We start from the raw sequence: 23,222 nt of genomic DNA, 5'->3' as shown, positions 1-23,222 counted from the left end.
TCAGATGTTAGCTCAGTGCTGATCTTCCTCACAAAAGAAAAAAGTAGTAGAACATAACTCCCCACTCCTTAAGTGTGGGCTACACCATGTGCCCTTGATATGTTATGATGAAAATGGTACTTTAGCTCTGAGGTCTCCCTCCCAAAATACATACTCCTAATCATGAAAAAATATCAGACAAATCACAATTGAGGTAAATTCTATAAAATACCTGACTAGTACTTCTAAAAACTGTCAAGGTCTTCAAAAACAATGAAGTCGAAGAAACTGTCATGGCCAAAAAGAGCCTACGGAGATGTAATGATTAAATGTAGTGTGGTATCCTGGATGGGAATCTGGAACAGAAAAGGACATCAGAGGAAAACTAAGGAAATATGAATAAAGTATAGGAAGTATGGAATTTAGTTAACAATAATGTATCTCATATACTGATGATAAGATATGATACATTTAGAAAGGAAATACATTGTGTTAGAATAATGTGTCAGTGGAGTAGGCTTAAATGAGTTACATTTATATTTGGTAAGAGGTCTTAGAATTTACTTGATTTTGTGGGCATAAATATTTTGAGGATTTTAAGGACTGGGATACGTATGCTCTCATTAGAAAAATCAGGAAAACAAGTCTGAATATTGTTTATATTTCTTCATCTTTGAGAAACACTTTGGGAGCCTGAACCAAGAAGAGAAAACTTTATATATCTGACTTCAGAAAACCATGGCTGTGCAATCACTTTTAATATTCAAAATTAAAATTAGAAAAGCAATGTTGGAAGAATGGCCAGGGAGGAGTTTAGGGGGAATTTGAGGATTTACACCTAAAGGAACATCTTGAGTTGGCAAAGATCTTGGCAAAAGATCTTTAGAAAGATCTTTAAAATATTAGCTTATTAATAAACAAGTCTTTAACTCATACAATTGTTAAATATTTATTGAGAGCACCTACTATATGCCTGGAAATATTTTAGGTGCTGTGGAATGCAACAATGAATTAGAAAATATGCATGCCCTCATAAATCAGAAGGGAAGGGGGGATGTACACATAGTGAAAATAAAAGAACTTGATTACTAGGCTTTCTTTTTTACTATTCTGTTTTCTTTGGTGATTTTAGCCTCTTCCATAGCATTAACAATCATTTATAAATTTAGAATCCCAGACATGTATCTCAGCATAGACATTTTTTTCTGAGACTAGACCTCAATATCCAATTGCTTACTCTATATCACAGTTGGATATCTCACAGCAACTTCATGGAATGTGTCAAAAACTGATTGAACAACTCACACCTGTACTCTTTCACAAAATTAAACTCATATGCACAAAAATAGTTATCCTCCACCAGCCACAGTGTGATGCTTCTTTGCTTCATACTCCCTATTCACTCTATTTTTTGTCCTCTTATTCTCATAAAGTGATTTCAATACATACTGCTATTGCCCTTATCCAAAATTTATAAAATGTATATAATCGCTTCTATTATATAATTAATCTTCTGTGCTTTACCCATGGGCTAATTTTAAAATTTGTAAAATAACATGTCTGCAATCTTATCATAACATAAATCTTATTCTCTGATGCACTGTATACCTTCTATTTACCTCTTTTTACAGAGACATAAGGATCTATTTTACACCTTTTTCTACTCCACTCTCTACCTTTAGAGTCTGACCTCTACGGTCAGCAGCAAGAGGCTCCCTCACTCTTTGGATTTCAGATGAGCTTCGTCAACAGAGACTCCAAACAGAAAATTGAAAGGCAGAAGGGAAATTTGGGTTATTTCTCATCCCCCCAGACCCCTCTCCCTGCTCACTCCGAGTGATTCTGGCTCTTACTGGTTTTGTCCGTTCATCAAAGATCACAGTGTCCTCCTAAGCAGCCTTTTCTACACTACTGTCTCCTAGATTCCAGAGAATACTCTATCCCTGTTCCCTAAGGGCTTAGTAATACCTCTCCTCTGCTCTTCCTAGCTGGGAGTACTGCACTAGACCTTACGGTTTCCCTGAACCTTGAACACATTTGTAAACAGTCCTTTAATTAACACTTTTTGAATTGTCCTAAATTGAGTGGGCCATCTATTTCCTTCTGTGATCCTAATGCACCTGAAAAATCATCTTTCTTAATTTGCTTATCCTGAAAGTCATACAATCCTTTCACTCAACCTGTCTGCTAAAATTAAATTGTTCTAGAACTCAAGGTCAAATTGATTCTCTCTTTTTTTAGTATTTCTTCACTTGCTTTAAGTACTGACACTTCAAATTTGAGTCATGCCTTTCCTGCATACCTCCTATCATTGGATCACTGTGTTTTGCTAATAACTTTCTTTGTGTATTTTCTGAAATCCTATTTGAACTTTACTCATGTGGAAGTTCATCCTCACATATTTTGCCTCAGTTTTACATTTAATTTTTATTTTATGTATGTATCTAAAGATGGATATTTTTTCCAATTTTTTTGTTCTCCTAGTGTTTGCATTTACTTCTCCTGACAGAAAAAAAAATGCCAATAAGAACTGAACAACTCAGTTCTCAGTTTGTCATCCAATCCTGTTACAATGTCAGCTGTAATGTGTTTCTTATTTCCTTACTATTTTCTCTTGCAATGCTAGTTCCCTTTTAACTTTTTATATCTGTCAAACTATTTGAATGTTAGCCTAAATAACACTGATCTTATAGATGTATGCTTCTTTTCTTTATCATCTCAATTTTCCATGTAACCTTTTAAACTAAAAGTCAAGAGAATGTACTTTGACAGTTGTATAATATTTTAAAATCCCTTTCTGTCTTTCTGCATCATTGTGATAGACTTCCATTTCATACAATCAAATCCATCTTAATAGTCTTTTATTTGCATCAATTCTTTTTGTGTGTGTGTGAGGAAGATCAGCCCTGTGCTAACATCTGCCAATCCTCCTCTTTTTTTGCTGAGGAAGACTGGCCCTAGGCTAACATCCGTGCCCATCTTCCTCTACTTTATATGGGACGCCGCCACAGCATGACTTGCCAAGCAGTGCGTCGGTGCGCGCCAGGGATCAGAACCAGCAAACCCCGGGCCGCTGCAGCGGAGCGCGCACACTTAACCACTTGCACCACTGGACCAGCCCCTGCATCAATTCTTTTTCAGCAGCTTTTGATCATCTCTTACATGCTATGGTTATTTTTGAGTAACAGTGATTTGCATTAATTGGTATAAGGTTCTGCTATGTATAACAGAAAATTCAAAAATTTACAATGGTTTAAAGAACATAGATGTTGATTTTCTCTTACTTAAAAATAGTTCAGAGACAGATAGTCAGAACAGCAGCATCAGGGTGTCATCAGGTACTACAGGCCCTGTCCTCCTGCTCAACCATCATGTGTTTGGTTTAGGCTGCAGTGAGGAAGAGCAGAGTGGTAATGATGAAGCCCTTCTTGCTACTTTAGTTCCCGTTAAGCCCTCGTATTGACACTGCACCTAGTGCTTTTATTTATTTCTTGATAGACAAAAATAGTCACATTGCCATACCTAGGGGCCAGGGAGACTGGGAATAAAAGGATTGCTATTATTAATGTTTAATTTCCTAATCTGCCTGGTTAAAATCTGGGTATTTATGAATGTGATCATGAGGATTAAATAACTTGCATTCTCACTTTACTGGGTGATATATGCATGAGGTTTTTACATTATCAACTACTTTACTTCAGTGAATACATTGCAAAAGGCAAACATAAAAGGGATGGGATAAGGGATTTAAGATATTCCAAAAAGTATAAACAAAGGAGATGGTCCAAGGCATATTTAGTAACTACAGGTGTACTGATTTTACATTTTGGTTAATAGTGAGAGACATGCTTAGAAAAATATTCTGGATTTCAATTGTAGGAGACTATTAACATAAGAATAACAATATAACACTTGATACCATATTAATAGTCCCTTAGTTTATCAAGGTATTACACTCATTTATGTAGTAAGCACAACTAAGATTATTTCTCTATTTTTCCATTTCCTAAATAGAATCATTTTTAATTTGGCTTGTTGAGTTGTGTTGTTTGGAATACATGATTTAACTCGACAAAGAAATGCTTATTATCTCTTCAGAATAGGAAGCATTTTATCTTTCCAAGCCAAGGAGATCAAATGGAGTCCACGGATTTTTGCAAAAGTTAAAAGCGCATAACAGCCATGCTTAAAATATTAATTCTTATTGTAGTACTAATTTTTGTTGACCGTTTAACAAATGTTTAATGTAACTCTTGGCTAAGAATGTGTAGTTATATTGTTCACTCACATGCATAAAATTTGAGTCCATGTTATAAAACAGCAAGTTATTAACACATGAATTTTACTCTCTTTAAATTTATGAGGAAAAACATTCTTGCCTTTTGCATTGTGTTATCATGTCATATTGAAACACAACTTGCAATATAGTTCCAAATTAAACAGAAATGACAACTACCATAGAGTAATTTATATGTGCTGGTGTCGGTTAGATTCATGCATAAATAACTGATTTTTATCTAATGTCATATAGTCCTTTTAAACTCTTATCTCAAATAACTATATAATTTATTTTATATTGTCATTTCCAGATAACTAAAAGGGCATTAAAATAACGGTCTGAGAGTGACATCATCAAGTCAAGATGGCAACATAGGTCATTCCCAACTTCAGTCCCCATCACAAGAAGACCAACTAGCAGCTACCCATAGACAAGACACCGTTGAGAAAATCCCACAACCCAGGATGAAGTTGAAGCAACTCCATGGACCACAGAGACCAAGAAGAACTGCATCCGAAAGGTAAGAGGAGCAGCTACATTCTGACCACACTGCCCCTTCCCAAGGCTTGCACAGTGCCACACCGAGAAGGCCCTCCTGGGCCTACAGTTTCTTCAGTGAGAAAAAGCGAGACCAAGGTGGACATCCAGCTCCCCCAACATTGCAAGAAGCTTGCCAGGGGGCACGCTCAGGTGTCACCTCACAAGGGTCACTGGGAGACATTGTGGGGCTTGACCACTAGGGAACTGACAGAGACCAAGAAGGGAGGTGGAGATTGCAGGAACCAGCAATCATATCTTGGCAGACCATATTCCTCCTTGCTGTAGCACCCAAACAGAAATCCTAGCCAGTGGCTCAGTCCGTTTTCAGAGCTGAGCTGGTAGCCCCATCTAGCCAGGGAGTTCAGTTGGTAGTTCTGCCTGATCTGGGCCAATAAGCCCTACTAAATGTGGAACCTGTTCTATGGCCCCACTCCAGCAGGGAAGAAAATTCGAAGCCCTACTCAACTGCTGAATAGAGTCCCCAGTATACCCAACAAAAAAGCCTAAACAGAAAATCTGGGCAGCCATGGAGCCCATCCATTAGCCACACTTGAGCAGGGAGACAGGCCAGCAGTACTGCCCAACTGTGAAGTATAGCCTCTGGCCTGGCATAACCAGGGAGCCTGAAAAGTGACTGTGGAGAGCCTCAGAATCCAGCCTATGGTACTACCCAGCCATGGAGCCCAAGCCCCAACCCACAGTAAAACCTAGTCTAGGGCCTTGCCTGATTGTTGAACACAGCCTGCGGCTTTGATAAGACAGGGAGCCCAGCTAGCACCCCTGCCCAATTGTGGAGTAGAGCCTGCAGCCCCACTGAATGAGGAAGCCCGGACAGTGACCCTGACTGACCATGGAGTACAGAATCTGACACCACTCAACCGCAACATACAGCTGGAGGCCCCACCTGACCAGTGAGCCTGGTCAGCAACCTTGCCTAACGGTGGAGCATAGCCAGCAGACTACCTGACTATGAAATCCAGCCTGTAGCACCACCCAAATACAAGGCACGGTTGGTCTGCATACCTGCCTGATCAGCCTTGTCCTGCTTGGCACTGTCAAATCTGAGGGCTTGTCTGACCACAAAGCCCTGCCAGCAGGCCCTCCTGAACATGGAGTCCAGCTGGGCAACATTCAGTCAGGGAGCACAGCACAAGACCTTTACTGACGAGAAGTGATTGCAGAGCCCAGCCCATAGACCTGCCCAACTGTAGAATCCAACCAGTGGCACTACTTTGCCAAGAAACATAAACTTTAACTTACTCTACCAGAGGTGACTGCAAAGCCCAACTAGTGACCCCAGATGACCACTGAGCAAACCAAGAGCCCCACCCAATCAGGGAGTTCCAGTGGCCCCACATGAATGTGGAGACCAGCCATCAGGCCCAATCAACAGCAGAATCAAGCCAGAGGCACCCTCATCTAACCTCAGATCACAGGAAGTGGCCTTACTCCAAAACAAACCATAATAGCAAGCCCTGCCTGCCCACAGATGCTACCAGCTGACCCATCCAGAACTCCATCCTGAGCTGACTGGTGAAGGTCTGTCCCTGATGAAGCAAATCTGTAAAGTATGGAAGAGGAGACCACTTACTCAAGTGCACCAATTGTGCTCCAACACAAGGAATCAAAGCTCATGAAGAATCAGGTAAACATAACACCACCAGAGGAATCTAATAAAGCTCCAATAACTAACCATAAAGAAATGGAGACCTACACACTATCTGACAAAGAATTCAAAATAATCCTTTTAAACAAATTTAGTGAACTACAAGAACACACAGATAGAAAACTAAACAGAATTAGATAAACAATGAATGAACAAAATGAGAAGTTCAACAAAGAAATAGAAACCATCAAGAAAAAACAAACAGAAATCCTAGAACTGAAGAATACATGACTGAACTGAAGAATTCAATAGAGAGCTTCAGAAGCAAACTCAACTAAGAAAAAGAATCAGTGAACTAGAAGACAGGTCATTTGAAATCATCCAGTCAGAGAGGCAAAAAGAATGAAAGAGTGAAGAAAGTCTAGGGAACTTTAGGAAAACATGAAGAAAACAATATAGGCATTTTTGTGAATCCCAGGAGAAGAAAGTAGCAAAAGGGATAGAAAGTCTATTTAAAGCAATAATGGCTGAAAACGTCCCAAAACTTAGTGAAAATAACGGACATCCAAATTCATGAGATTCAAAAGATCCCAAATAGGTTAAACCCAAGAAGAGCTACAATGAGACAATTTTAATTAAATTGTCAAAAGCCAAAAACAGAGAGGATTTTGAAAGCAGCAATCATACAAGAGAACACCCATAAAACTATCAGTGGATTTATCAACAGAAACTTTGCAGACCAGAAGAAAGTGGGATGATTGCTTGAAAGATGAAGCAAATCTGTCCTCAGAAATCAAGGAGAGGAACATTTAAAGAACAAGCCGAGGAGGGAGAATCTGAATAGTAGAGTGAGAGGAAGACTAGAAGTTGAGATGGCAGTATAGGAGGACACTGAACTCACCTCCTCCCACAGACACAACAAATCTACAACTACCTGTGGAACAATTACCTCTGAGAAAGGTCTGGAAACTGGATAAAAATAACCCCCACAATAAGGGACAACAGTGACAGGAGTAGAAGAGGAAGAAATACACCTCCGTTGAGGAAACACCCACATCCTACCCATGGCACTTCGCGGCCAGGAGCAATCTTAAAGGTACAAAGCTTTTCCCAGAGGAGTGGGGAGATGTGAGCAGGGAATCTATGCCACAATAGGCATTCCAGCCTTTGGATTCAGCACAACTGAGACAAGATCCCTTAGTACCTGGCTTTGCTGGCTTTGTAAACCAATGGGAATACCCAGAGAAAAACTGTCAAACTTCAGAGAAAGAAGAGCCTGCTCTTAAAAGGCCCACACAAAGAGGCACCCATTCTGGAAACAAACACAAAAACACCAGAAAGAAAGGTGCATAGTCCATTGGTAAAAGAGACTCACTTGCTAAGCTCTGAGCACAACTCAGAGAGGCAGGAGGTGACTGGGCACACCTCCTCAGGGAGTAAGACACTGGTGGCAGCCATTACTGTGACCTAGTGCAGTCATGCTGACATGGATGCTGGCAGATGCCATTAAGTTTCTTCCTCTGGCCTGTTAGAAGAGGGGTTTGTCCCACCCACTAGAGCACCAAATTAATAGAGCACAGCCAGGTCAGGCAGCCCACCCCAGGAACTAACCATGCCTACCTGCAAGCCCTCAGCAAACTTGTGGGCCCATGTAGGCAGGGTGTGTAGGAGCTCTGGAGCAGGGCGAGCGGGTCAGCCTCAGTGGGGTGGGGCATGTATGCAGGTGGGCCTGTGTTGGAATACTGTGTGGGCCCAACAGTAGTGGGGCATGTTAGCTGCAGCAGACTTGTGTCCCCGGCCATTTCAAACAGCCACACTCGGGATCTACCCAAGATTCCAATGCCAGACATGATGGTGCACTGCCACACCAGGGGCCGGCCCCACCCATCTATGCCACTGAGAGAGCCAACAATAGCTACACACTATAGATAGCTGCACCAGAGGCCTGCAGCAATTGTGAGCCCCTGAGCCTAGCAACAAGCCACACTGGAGGCCTCACTCGCAACAGAAAACAGCAGTAGTTCTGTGCTTTTAGACCTTACAATCTGCTGTGCCAGGGCTTGCCCTGCCCAATAAAGTGACCATAGCAGCCATATGTGGCTGAGCCTTACAACTAGCCATCCTGGGGGCCAATCTAGCCTACCATACACCTAGCAAGAGCAATCCCACCACAATGGAAAGGCACACATAGCCTGCACAGCGGACACTCCTGGAACATTTGGAATGGGAGATGAGAGAGAAGCACATTGCTGGGCCCCATAAGGCATCTCTTACACAAGGCCACATTTCCAAGATCGGGAGACATAGCAGATCTACCTAATACACAGATATAAGCCTAGAAATAAACCCATCCATATATAGTCAACTAATATTTGACATGGGAGCCAAAACACTCAAAGGAGAAAAGGTAGTCTCTTCAATAATGGTGCTGGGAAAACTGGACATTCAATATGAAAAAGAATGAAATTGGACCCCTCTTTTTCACAAAAATTAACTTAAAATGGATTAAAGAGTTAAATGGAAGACCTGAAACCATAAAGCTCCTAGAAAAAACCATAGGGAAAAACTCCCTTGAAATTGGCCTTGGCAAAGTTTTTATGGATATGACACCAAAAACACAAGCAACAAAAACAAAAATAAACAAGTGGGACTATATCTAACTAAAAAGTTTCTGCACAGCAAAAGAAATAATGAACAAACTAAAAAGGTAACCTATGGAATGGGAGAAAATATTTGCAATCGATATATCTGATATGGGTTTAATAACCAAAATATATGAGGAACTCATACAACTTAATAGTAAAAAAAACAAATAATCCAATTAAAAAATGGGCAAAGGACCTGAACAGACATTTTTCTAAAGAAGATATTCAAATGGCCAACAGATACAGGAAAAAGTGCTCAACATTACTAATCATCAGAGACACGCAAATCAAAACCACAATGAGATATCACTTTATACCTGTTAGAACGGCTATGATCAAAATGACAAGAGATAACAAGCGCTGGTGAGGATATACAGAAAAGGAAGCCCTTTGTACATTGTTGGTGGGAATGTAAACTGATACATTCACTACGAAAAACAGCATGGAGGGTCCTCAAGAAGTTAAAAATAAAGCTATCATAGTATCCAGCAATCCCACTTCTGGGTATATATCCTAAGGAAACAAAATTACTATGTTGAAGCGATATCTGCTCCCCATGTTCACTGCAGCATTATGTACAATTGCCAAGACATGAAAATCACCTATGCCTTTCTATGGATAAATGGATAAAGAAAATGTGATATATATGAATATTATTCAGCCATAAAAAAGAATGAATTCATGCCATTTGAGACAACATGGATGAAGCTTGAAGTCATTATGTTAAGGGGAAAAGTCAGATAGAAAAAGACAAATACTATATGATCTTACTTTTATGTGGAGTCAGAAAAAACTGAACTTATAGAAGCAGAGATCAGATTGGTAGTTTCCACAGGCCAGGAAGGTTGGGGAGGGAATAAGTGAAGATGTTCAAAAGGTATAAACTCTCAGTTATAAGATACATAAATTCCATGAATATAATATACAGCATTGTGAATTTAATTACCAATCCTGTACTGTACATTTGCAAGTTGCTAAGAGACTAGATCTCAAAAAGTTCTTACCACACACAAAAAAAATGTAACTACGTGAGGTTATGGATATGTTAACTAACCTTATTGTGGTAATCTATTTGTAATATATAGATATATCAAATCATTACACTGTACATCTTCAACTTACATAACGTTATATGTCAATTATATCTCCATAAACCTGAAACAAAATAAAATTATTCTTGTAAAAAGTAAATAAAAGAACAGTCTGGAAATACAAAAATTCACAATGTTTAATTTCATAATGAAGGAATTAATTTCACCTTGAATAAGTAATCTTCAGGTCAATTAATTTTATATTTTAAACTTTAGACTCTGTATCTCATTAAATATTATAAAATTAAATTATTTTCTCTAAAGAAAAATTAAAAAATACTAATTAAAAGAAAAATGAAAATAGTTCATTTCTAATGTCTATAATGGTTCACTCATGGTTTATAATGCCCAATTACTTCCTTAGTATTTATAACTAATTCAGAGTGACTAAAATGAAAAGAAAAGAAATAGAGAAGAAACTTATTTATTGTTACCATTCTAGCAGAAAAATATCTCCTCTAAATATCAGAAATGAAGGTTAATTTTTATTGAAGTAAATTGTACACTACTAATGAAGTTGCAAAATACATTACAATGCATTTACTTTTTTATAAACAATTTCATATTTTTCTTACATCTATAAATGTTTCCAAATTATATTTGTATATTTATTTTATAAGTATGTATATATATTTTGTAAGTATATATACAGTTGTATATTATATTTCAATTATAATATTAAAATATCATCACATGATTGCATTGTATTTAAAAGAAATGACAGGAAAAAGCACTTTCAGAATGGTGATATGAGGAGCCCTGCAGAGCCTGTCCCTACCAAGACAACCATAAATGAAAAAATTTATTTAAAAAAACAAAACACTTAAGTTCCTGGGAATTGTACAATTGGCATACAGCAAATGGAGGTACATTTATTGAGGAATATCTGCTAAATGTTGATAAGATTATCGAGTCTATGGCATTTGAGCCACAACCCACTTCCTTACCCTCCCTTCCTATCTCAGGCTAATGAAAGCTATAATACTCAAGGCAGGTGTGGCTAGAAGCTGAGACTCTCTCTTGCCCCAGCTGCCAATTTTAAGTGATAGTTTCTCCCTAGGAGGGGCAATCTGCCAGCATTTCTCATCTTCCCCACCTCTGCAGTGCATTGGCTCTACCATAGGTACATGTGGCCGTGGCCAAGAGTTCTGGGGCTCTCTTTGACAACCTAGCCCCCACTCACAAGGCAGAAACTCTCCCCCTGGGGTGGAAGGTGGAGAATACTGGGCCATGATTGCCCCTACTCTAGCTTGCTCATAGGGCAGAAGTTCCTTAAAGAGGCAAGCCTAGAAGACCAGTAGCTATCATAGTGCACTGTGCCCCACTTGTACAACAGAAGTGTCATTCCAAAAGAAGAGGCTTTCTGTCCCTGCTCCAGGTCCTCAGGAGGAGTGAGTCATCTACAGAGTCATTCCAGGGGAAGAAACAAACCATAAGACCAGAAAGCTCCATTGTTGTCTCTAAGGTGACTGCCTTCACTTGGAACAAAGCTTGAGGATGTTCCCACCTAAGTTCATTGTCTACAACAATGGATATTTTGGTGGTGAGCAATTAAGAGGAGACTTACAGTTCTGTGAGAGTAAAAAGCAAAAGAGTAGACCACCTGGAAGTTTAACAGAGAGAAGAAGGGAAAAGGAGAGAAAACACTCCTGGCATTGGAGGAAGTCTCAAATATTGATCTCAAAGACAAGCTCTGCAACGGGATCTGACTTTATTGGGAACAGACTATGGAGCAATTTATGCCCAAGGCAGATGTCAAGACAACAGAGCAATTAGCCAGCAGTTAGTAAAGGCTAATACCAGTGGAGGCAGACCAGCTAGAAACTTAACAGGGAGTTCAGAGAATAAGAGAATCAAAGAGAGCCTGATTAAAACCACGATTTTTCCTTGGTGAGGAAGATCAGGATTGCTGTGCACATGCCCAGTGCTATGCCCTCTGAGGAGTGTCATCAGAGGAAGCATACGTAGGAGAAATAGACTTCACTGAACCAGTTGAGTCACTAAACAAATTAATAAGCAAGCAAACAACAATAACATCAAGTTGGGGTAGGGGATGTGTATATAGAGTTATAGAGTGGCTACAATATATTATCCAAAACATCCAGTTTTTGACACTATTTAGAAGACATGTAAATTTAGGAAAGTGTGACACTTCACAGAAACACACACAACAAAAAACAAAACACAAAAAAATAAACAGGTAATTGAAACCGTCTTTGGCAGGGTTCAGAAGTTGGATTTGGCAGACAGATTTCAAAGCAGCTATTATAAATATGTTCAAAGAACTAAAGGAAACAATGATGAAAGAATTAAAGGAAAGCAGGATGATGAAGTCATAAGAAATAAAAAATATTAATAAAGGGACAGAAATTATAAAAAAAGGAACTCAATGGAAATTCTGGAGATGAGAAGCATAATTAGAAAAATGAAAAATTCATGAGAAGAGATGAGCAGAAAATTTGAGCAAGAAAAAGAAAGAATCAACAAACCTGAAGATAAAATGATAGACATTATGCAATCTGAAGTATTCAGAAAAAATAGAATGAAGAAAAATGAACAGAGCTACAGAAATATGTGGGATATCATTAAACACACAAACATATGCAATAGGAGTACTACAACACCAGGAGAGAAAGAGTAGACAAAAATATTTGAAATAATGATGGCTGAAAACTTCCCAACACATTAATATAAAAATATTAACCTGTTCATCCAAGAAGCTCAACAAAACACAAGTATGATAAATACAAAGAGAGAAAGCCCCAGATAAATGATAGAAAAATGTTGAAAGACAAAGACAAGGCAAACAGAAAACCTTGAAGGTAGCAAGGGAAAAATGACCCATCATATACAACAGAACACAAATAAGATGGTTAGCTGACTCCTCAGCAGAAATAAGAGGCCAGAAGGCAGTGGGATGACATATTTAAAGTTTTGAGAGAACAAAAAAAAAGGTCAAGAAAGAAAAGTACATCCAGCAAAACTACCTTTCAAAAATGAAGGCACTCAGCTAAACATAAAGTGAGAAAGATATTGCTAGCACTCCACCTATCAAAAAATAAAAAAGGAAGGTCTTCAGGCTGAAACCAGAGCATAATCCAAATCCTCACACAAAAACAGTGTACCAGAAAAGTAATTATGTTAGTAATTATAAAAGACAGTATAATTGTATATTTCTTCTCCTTTCCTCTTCTATGTGATTTAAAGAGCATTTGTATGATACTACGTATATTATTGCATTGTTGGGCCTATAACATATAGCAGTGTAATATATTTGACAATAACAGCACAAAGCAAGCAAGCATGCAAGACAGGGTGCCGGAATCAACTTCACATAAATAAAAAAGATCATAAAGAGAATATTATGAAAAAAATGTATGACAACATATTAAATAACCTAGGTGAAATGGACAAATTCCTAGAAAGATATAAACTACTGAAACTGACTCAAAAAGAAATATAAAACTGGAATAGATCTATAACAAGTAACTAAGTAAATAAAGCCACAATAACCCAAATGAAATGTGCAAAACAGGTAAATCCACAGAGACAAAAGGTACATTAGTGGTTTCTTAGGCCTGTGGGTCAGGGAAGGTAATGGAGAATGACTAATGTGTGAGATTTCTTTTCTTTTTTTGGGGTGAAGATATATTCTAAACATTAGATTGTGGTGATGTTTTCATAACTCTAAATATACTCAAAATCACTGAATCATATACTTTAAATGGGTAAATAGTATGGTATGCAAATTATATCTCAATAAAGCTGTTAAAGATATTAGCAAATTGGTTTTTATTTTTGAAAATAAGGTTAACATTCTTTACTTATATGTTTGAATACAAATAATATTACATATTTTCACTCTTCTCAGGAAAAGAGAAAGTATCTCAGAGGAAAAGGAAAAGTTCATACAAATGCATAGATTCTTTTTTCTAAGCAATTTTCTTAAAATAGCTAATTTCTCTACTATTTTTGGTACTAGATTTTGGTACAATATTACATTATTTAACTGAATTCAAGGCTGAAAATTTTTCAAAAGCTAAAAAAAAAAGCCCTTTGGCAAAGACTCTCTTCTTTAGACTCCTCTGAGCCCTCTTTTCAACTAGGCCTCCACTTAAAAACTGCAGACTCTCAGCCCAAATGATTTTATCCACTCCCCCACTCCCACATGAAGAAAACTAAGAACTAAGAGAACAAACCCTAACACAGTTTCTAACACCTCACGGCTGCAAACCTAGGATGACCCTAGCCTTCCTTAAGTGTCTACTGCCAGGAGAATTATTGTTGGTTCCAGCCAAAACCCAGTAATAAACAGATAGGACTCTAAATCCACTCCTGGAGTAGCTACTTCAGAAAGCTTGCAGTTGTAAATCCTTTCTCTCTCCCTTTGAGATGCAGAACTCCACCACCCAGATCTGTCTTTATAAGGACCTGAGAGCTGTCTCTTTGAAATGCAACCATTCAGGAAAATAACTCTTGCTCCCCTCACCAGCCCAGCCCAGTGGGCACCTTGCTCTAACTTGCACCACTATTTTCTGTTATAAAGAAAAAGTATAAGGGCCGGCCCGTGGCTTAGCGGTTAAGTGCGCACACTCTGCTACTGGCGGCCTGGGTTCGGATCCCGGGCGTGCGCCGACGCACGGCTTGTCAGACCATGCTGAGGAGGTGTCCTACATACAGCAACTAGAAGGATGTGCAACTATGACATACACCTATCTACTGGGGCTTTGGGGAGAAAAAGGAGGAGGACTGGCAATAGATGTTAGCTCAGGGCCAGTCTTCCTCAGCAAAAAGAGGAGGATTGGCATGGATGTTAGCTCAGGGCTGATCTTCCTCACAAAAAAAAAAAAGAAATACAAAATATAGATAAGCACCAATTAACAAATCCAGTCTCTGCTGGAGCCCTTGTTCCCTCTTCCCTGGCCCTCACTCTCCCATTGAAATACCCAGTCACCTCTGCACAAATCAGAATGGAGCTCAGCTCTCTTCCCTACTGCGGGTAAGTTACTGAATAATATCTGTTTTCACCTCTGTAACTGATGTCTGACTGTGTTTACCTTTGACATCTTCACTTAGTCTTTCAGAAACCTTTTTTTTATACTTTGTTCCTTGGTTCACATTCTTTCTCTGAATATCAAAGTTGTGTTTGTTTTGATTTGTGTTGTGTTTTTGTAGTATTGGTAGAACCTAATGAAATAATTTCAATTCGTTAAAATAAACTGTATTCTTGGGATTCAATTTATGCTTAAGTAAGAATAAATGTCCCAGCGGATTCAGATGCATACAATAATAACAAAAAATAATAATCAATTGATATTTATTCATACACAAATTCTTGAAAAGTTTATGAATTATGCATCCCAACTTTCCTTCATATCTAATACAGTTTTTATCCCAGTGCTATTCTCTACTACTTGTAATAAGTCTGTGCCTTAAAAGTCATAACAAACACTCTTGCATAATGATATCAAAAATAAAATTGTTTGAACATTCATTTGATATTCATAGTATTCATGTTTTAATTTTAATACTCCCAGAGTTATATTAAAGAAGTAAATCCCCTTTTTATGTTATTTTCTTAACAGACACTCTAAAATCTAAGAAAATAACAACATAGAACATTAGGAGCTAATAGCTCTGCACTGAGGCTTTAAGTCTAGAAATAACAAATACAAAGCATAGGGCTATCCCATGGCATACTAATTAGGATAATTAGTAAACAGTCTCTGAACACTAGGCCAACTGGGCTTGTGAAAGAGACTGTAATTTACCCCTTAATACTGACACTGCTGTTTTTAGCTGAGTATACTGCTTCATAACTAAAAAGCTTTATTTTCCAACTTCCCATGCAACTGAATGTGGCCATGCAAATAAATTTTGACCATTAGGATATAACAGGAAGTGATGAAATGTAAAAAATAATATGGCAATGTTATGACATTGTCTATGAAAAAGAGGCTTGATATTCTTTGACCTTTTGTCCATCATGCTGCCTGAAATTCAGACAAGATGTCAGGAACTGTAGGAGGCATCTTGGATTATGAGGACTAGGGGTACATAGTAAAATAGTGAGCCAGAATGGGTCTGAATCCCTAAGGAATTCATAAAGCTGCCTTATCATCCCTGGCAAAGCTACCTTGAAGCTCTAGTAGGAAAGAAAGAAACTTTTGTTTTGTTTAAACCAATACTTTGGCGAATTAATAGCTCAAGTTTCTGAGAAATGCAAAGCATAAGCAGTCATAGGGCTCATCTCATTTGTTTCTTGTCTCTCAGAAAACACTATCCTTTGTAGCCTGATGTATAGTGCCTATCAAATCATTGTTTCATATATTTTGTTGAGGTTTGGTTATTTTCAGGGGAGAGGGTAATTTTTGTCCTTATTTTATCTTCACCAGAAGCAGAAATGTCCAAGCATTTTGATTAACCATGACTTCACCGAAACAAAATTTCTGATTTGCTAACTAAAATTTCCATCAGCAGGTGAATGGTTTGGCTAAACAAGTTTTACATGTTTATAAAGTGAAATATGAAGCAGCAAGAAATAAAATTACAGATTCACACAACATGGATGAATCTCAAAAGCATTTTTCTGAGTGTAGGTAAATGCATACTAGAGATTATATTACGAATTATTCCACTTACAAAAAACCCTAGAAAAAGCAAATCTAATCTGTAATGATAAAAAGCAGACCAGAGATTGCCTAGAACCGAGGATGAGAGAGTAGAGCACAAAGTAAACTTGGGGGATGATTGAAATGCTCTATATCTTAATAGGGGTGGTTGTTACATGATTATATATATGTCAAAACTCATCAAACTGTACAATTAAAATGAATTCATTTTATCGTATGTAAATTACACCACAGTAAAATTGGTGAAAGCAACAACAAAAATGTAACATACATTCTACAACTTTGCTTAGTCTTTTAAAAAAATTAAAAACTGAGAAAAAACAAGACTTGTATATTTACTGTCATGTTTACTATTTCCAGGGCTCTTCATTCCATTGGGTACATCGAAGTTTTACCTGATATCATTTCCTTACATCTGGGGCATTTGCTTTTCTATTGCTACACATGTTTATTCTATCTTATACCTTTCTTTTCTATTTTCTCATGCTTAGGTGTCCTTCTGTTACTATATTAAATATTAAAAATAACAAAATACTTTTTTGTAATTGATGGTCTTGTATTACCAAAGCAGGGTTATGACTATCACTAATGCAAGCACAGAAATGTAGACACAGAAAGAGGGAATGGTGGTGTGATTATGTCACATTATCTAGTGTTCCAAAACATACTATAACAATTCCTAGAATTGCATACGACTGCAGGTTTTTTTCGAGTTTTCACTTTTTTCTAGAAAGAGATTTCTAGTTAGGAACATGTATTTGGTTAACTAAATATTATGTTTGGATTTGACTCAGTTAATTCAGCATTTCCAAAAATGTGATCCAGTATATTCGGGTGATTAATAGATGTTACATGCAAGACAGTATATGTAGTGATTATCACTTAGAAAATTCAGAAAATTCTTGTATTAACAAAATCGAATTTTCCTTCCCTAAAACTCTCAAAGCTGTAAATGTTTTCATATGCATAGAATTAAAACAGTGTATGTCTCTCACTTCTATTCATAGAATGTGCAAACAAATATTTTATGTCACATCTTTGATCAGGAAAAATTTGAAGAGAGATATATGAATCTTCCTTTAATCTGAGTGTATCATCTGCTTAGAAGGAAACTAAAGCAAATCACTTGCAATAAAATTATATTATTTATTAGGGCTCACTGTTATAAATTGCTTTTCTATGGGAAAAAGAGAAGCTAAAAATACAAAATATTTATGACCTGAAAGCTAAGCACAGAATCCCTCAGTAACGAACCAGATTTTTATAAATAAGGATGATTAAAACTTGATAAAGTTCCTATTTCTGTTTTCCAGTCATTTAATTTGAGATATTCAAGACATTTTTTCCCGTGTGATTGCTTCTTGAGTTTCATTTGCATTATATACAGCTTTCTACCTTTTCGAAAATTACCTGGAATCAAATCCCGTGTTTGTAAAAATAATGTTAGACAACGAAATATGTGCCTATAAAGTTGTAAATGACTTCACTAATAGATTGTTTGTTCCTTTTTCTTTTTGCGTTTGTCAAACATGCTATAGAAATTCAGGATAACTTTTGAGCTTTTGAGATAGTTGCTCTGAATTATTTTGTCCCTTTTAAAAAGAAGTTAGTAAAAAAAAAAAATCAAAGTGATTCTGACTTTTTAAAAATAAAAATACAAAGCAGAGCATTGTTTATACAATGACATGTATTATGTAGCTACAAGATGGGGTGTGGTATGCAGGTCTTTCTGAAAGTATCTGACCTTTGAAAACTTGGAACAAACTTTGAAAATTCTGTTTTATAATATCAGTTTTATTTAGAGTCCATGAAAGCATCTCCACAAATATAATTACTATCAGCAGAGCAATGTAACAAAGTGAGCAAGTTAGAGATATTTCCACTTTTCCTACATCATATTTAAAAATTTCATGATTATTAAACAACTGCCATATGCTAGGCTTTCGTCAAGCTTTAAGGGAAGTAGAGAAAAGTAAAGCAATCAAGATAGGCCATAAACTCACAAAATCACAGAGTAAATGTAGAGACGCTGCTTTACTATGTTATATATTACACAATGAGTATATAAAGGGGTATGTGACATTAATTACTAAAGACAGTAAAATTACTCTGCGGAAAATGAATTAAAATATCAGGTGAAGAGAAGTTAAGTTTTTAAGAGAGGGACACTTTTAGGAATTATATACGTTGTTTTATGTGTTTTATAAATGTGACATCATTTGCAAGAAAAAAGCAGTTTTGCTGAATTCAAGAACTTCCAAATGGCAACACTTTTAATAATGGAGAAGATGGATTGTAAGAAGCTAACTGCATTGAAATGTGTTAATGTGTTGGAACACCAGTTGTGAGACTTAAATATATATATATATGTGCAAAACAATGTATAAATGAAGTTTTCTCTTGTAATGAGTACAGTGCTTCAAAAGATCTGATGATTTATTTCATAAATAATAACCTGATATAAAAAAAAGAAAAAGAGGCCTTTAGTTCCTTTTCCTTACTATTAGTGTACTTCTTACAGCTTCAACACTATTGTAGTGTAACTGGCAAAGATCTTTCATGGTGTGCTTATGTGTTAACTCATTTTTTCTTTATAAACATCTTTTTTGTTTTGTTTTGTTTTAATTTCAACCTTCTCCACTGCACCCTAAGGAAAAGTTGTTATCAAGGAACAGTCCTGCAATTAGCCTCCAGTTTGAATAGCATACTTTAAATAAATCTTTTGAAAAAGCAAGGGAAAACTAAAACCTTATGGTTTTGTGTTTTTCTGTCTGAAGGGAAGATAAGAGTCAAAGAACATATTAACTATAGATATTTGATATATAGAAGGAAAGAAATCAAAGGAATCAAAATGATGTTGGGAATGTGAAGTGTATGAAGAGATTTATGCTCACTGAGTTTTAACATGCATTTATCTTGTATAATTTCAGATAAATACTAGATATCAGAACACAAATATAAAGAAAAAAATCCAATATTCTAAATGTCAGTGTGATCAATATATTTAGATATTGAAAATTTGATTTATTTAATAATTTAAGAAGATTGATCATGGTAATTTGAATGAACAGCTATTGACTATGATTCTGAAAATATGTTTTTAATACAGCATCAAATAAGTGTTTATATAAGAATATTTTTGACAAATTTTATTTGATAAATAGATTTTGAAAAAAATTATTTACTATAAATATTCCCTAAAAATAGATTTGAATAATTTGGTGATTTGAAAAACAGATCATAAAGTGTTATTCAAAGGAAATTGCTCCAACAAATTAAATGTTATAACAACTGTCTGGGACGGTAAGCTAGTTCTATAGGGACCAGAATTTGTGGGGAGTTTTATGGATAGCAAAATTCTAACATCTTTAGGAAATTATGTTAGAATCTATTTGCTCTGTTGTCCCTCAAAGTATGAAACAGGAACCATTTACTTGATAATCTGAATTTAACAGATAGTCTGGATAATCACAAATGTAAATATTATGAAGTCAAATTTACAATTTTTCATCATTTTCTATTATTGCAAGGGAGTAATTTACATTAAAATCCCTCATACACACAAGAAGAAGAAATTACTAACATGTCTTCAATTTTTCTACTCTGCATTCTGGAATAAATCAAGTAGGAGAATACCGCATAAATTTACTATTAGTATTTCATTTAATATTTATGGCATTTTTAAATTTCTGGGGAACATTTGATGACAAATGTGAGCCTCTCTATTTTGCTTCCATTCAACTAGTTTTTTTGGTATATAAATGAATTTTTAAAACAGATATGCATGAGTACAAAATAGAACAAATAATGTTATGTAATATCCTGAAAGCATGATATATATTTTTAAATTTTTTCCAGGTTTATTGAGGTATAATTGACAAATAAAAGTTGTATATATTTAAGGTGTATAAGGTGATGTTTTTATATTTGTATACACTGTGATTACCACATTAAAGCTAATTAACATATCCATCACTTCATTTAGTTACCATTGTGTGTGTGTGTGTATGTGTGGTAAACACTTACAATCTAGTTTTTAGCAAATTTCAAGTATTCGATACAGTCTTATTAACCATAATCACCATGCCGTACATTAGATCTCCAGAATTATTCATCCAGCATAAATAAATGAAACTTTGTCCCCTGTGACCAACATCTCCCCATTTCCCCCATCCCTCAATTCCTGGCAACCACCATTCTGCTCTCTACTTATATGAGTTTGATTTTTTTAGATTCCATATATAAATGAGATCATGCAGCATTTGTCTTTTTCTGTCTGGCTTATTTCACAAAGCATTACATCTACCAGGTTTATCCATGTTGTCACAAATGGCAAGATTTCCTTATTTTTTATGGCAGAATAATATTGCATTGGATATATATACATATGTATATACATATATATACATTGTCCTTATCCATTCATCCATCAATGGACCCTTAGGTTATTTCCAAATATTGACTACTATGATAATACTACACTAAACATGGGAGTGCAGATATCTCTATCTCTTTGAGATACTGATTTTATTCCCTTTGGATATATACTCAGAAGTGGAATTGCCAGATGATATGGTAGTTCTATTTTTTTATGTATGTGTGTAAGGAAGATTAGCCCTGAGCTAACATCTGTTGCCAATCCTCCTCTTTTTGCTGAGGAAGATTACCCCTAGGCTAACATCCATGCCCATCTGCCTCTACTTTATATGTGGGGAATGAAAATAGTGTTTTCTATCATGGCTGTACCAACTTACACTCCCAACAACAATGTACAAGGTTCCCTTTCCTCCAGATTCTCACCAACAATTGTTATCTTTTGTCTTTTTGATAACAGCTATTCAACAGGTGTGAGGTGATATCTCATTGTGGTTTTGATTTGTATTTCCCTGGATGACTAGTGATGTTGATCATCTTTTCATATAACTCTTGGCCATTTGTGTGTCTTCTTTTGAGAAATGTTTATTCATGTCTTATGTACATTTTGTAATTGAGTTATCGGTTTTATTGTTTAGTTGTTTGATTTCTTTATATATTTTGGATATTAACCCCTTATCAGATATATGTTTTGAAATGTTTTCTCGCATTCCATAGATTGTCTCTTCACTCTACTATTTTTCTTACTGTGCAGAAGCTTTTTAATTTGATGTACCCCACTTGTCTATTTTTGCTTTAGTCAACTGTACTTTTAGGGTCATATCCAAAAAAATGATATCCCAGACCAATGTCAAGGTTTTTGCCTTTTTTCTTCTAGTAGTTTCACAGTTTCAGGTACAATACTTTTATTTGTATTTATTAAACAGCCATTTTACTGAAGTGGCAAACAAATGTGTATGTTTCTAAGGTTATAGATTATAATGTATATTTTGTAATAAACCTATGAAGCCTTGTAACAAGTATTAATATAAAAAGTAGTTTCATAATGATGAAATCTCTATAACATTATTTCAATACCAATATGTTCTCTACCCATATTTCACGATTTACTGAATTAAAAAAGTGATACAAACTCCTAAAATAGAATGTGCTGATTATTTGTATATATTTGTCAAGGGAATATTAATCTATTCATTAGCTGGCTGAAATATGACCTCATGCACTTCTAGGTATATTTTTCTTTCTCTATGTTAAAATATCATTTTATCCCATATTTATTGCAGCAAATTATCTACTGGATTTTAACTTACTTTATTTTTTTGGACTCATAGTCATAGTAAATGAAATACTACCTCACTGGCTTATGAACCGCTACCTTTATTAACATCATTTAATTAATTAATTTATTAAAAGTACAATGAATCTAATTCCCAATTCAAGAACTATTACTTCATTAATGATTTGCATCTTTCACTCTGCCCTTCACTATAGCAACCCCATTTCACTAACAGGAATGGTCACTATCAAGGCTTTTGTGTTCTCACTTCGGCAGCACATATACTAACATTAGAAGGACACAGAGAAGATTAGCATGGCCCTTTAGGAAGGATAACATGCGAATTCAGGAAGTGTTCCTTATTTCTCAAATTTAAGTTGTTATCAACTTAAAATAGATTATAATAGGGCCGGCCCCGTGGCTTAGCGGTTAAGTGCGCGTGCTCTGCTGCGGGTGGCCCGGGTTCGGATCCCGGGTGCGCACCGACGCACCGCTCCTCCGGCCATGCTGAGGCCGCGTCCCACGTACAGCAACTAGAAGGATGTGCAGCTATGACAGACAACTATCTACTGGGGCTTTGGGGGAAAAATAAATAAATAAAATCTTTAAAAAAAAAAAATAGATTATAATAGATATAAGTTATAATATATAAACCTTATGGTAGCCACAAAGCAAAATCCTGTAGTAGATACACAAAAGATAATGAGAAAGGCATCTAAGCATACTACTAAAGAAAGTCATCAAACCACAAAGGAAGAGAGTAAAAGAAGAACAAAGGAACAGAGAGGAACTACAAAACA

General features: G+C 36.3%; 1 non-coding gene across 1 annotated transcript; it reads left to right on the top strand.

The window, feature by feature from the left end:
* The first annotated feature begins 22,680 nt into the window (after nucleotides 1–22,680).
* On the top strand, nucleotides 22,681–22,789 carry LOC147915777 (U6 spliceosomal RNA). The gene has a single exon (XR_015553859.1). It is a non-coding gene; the product is annotated as a U6 spliceosomal RNA (small nuclear RNA).
* Nucleotides 22,790–23,222: the final 433 nt, after the last annotated feature.

Source organism: Ceratotherium simum, chromosome 12 (genome assembly GCF_057802395.1).
Source record: "Ceratotherium simum simum isolate JZ-2026a chromosome 12, ASM5780239v1, whole genome shotgun sequence".
Taxonomy (NCBI): Eukaryota; Metazoa; Chordata; class Mammalia; order Perissodactyla; family Rhinocerotidae; genus Ceratotherium; species Ceratotherium simum.
This window is presented reverse-complemented; position numbering and strand designations above follow the sequence as displayed.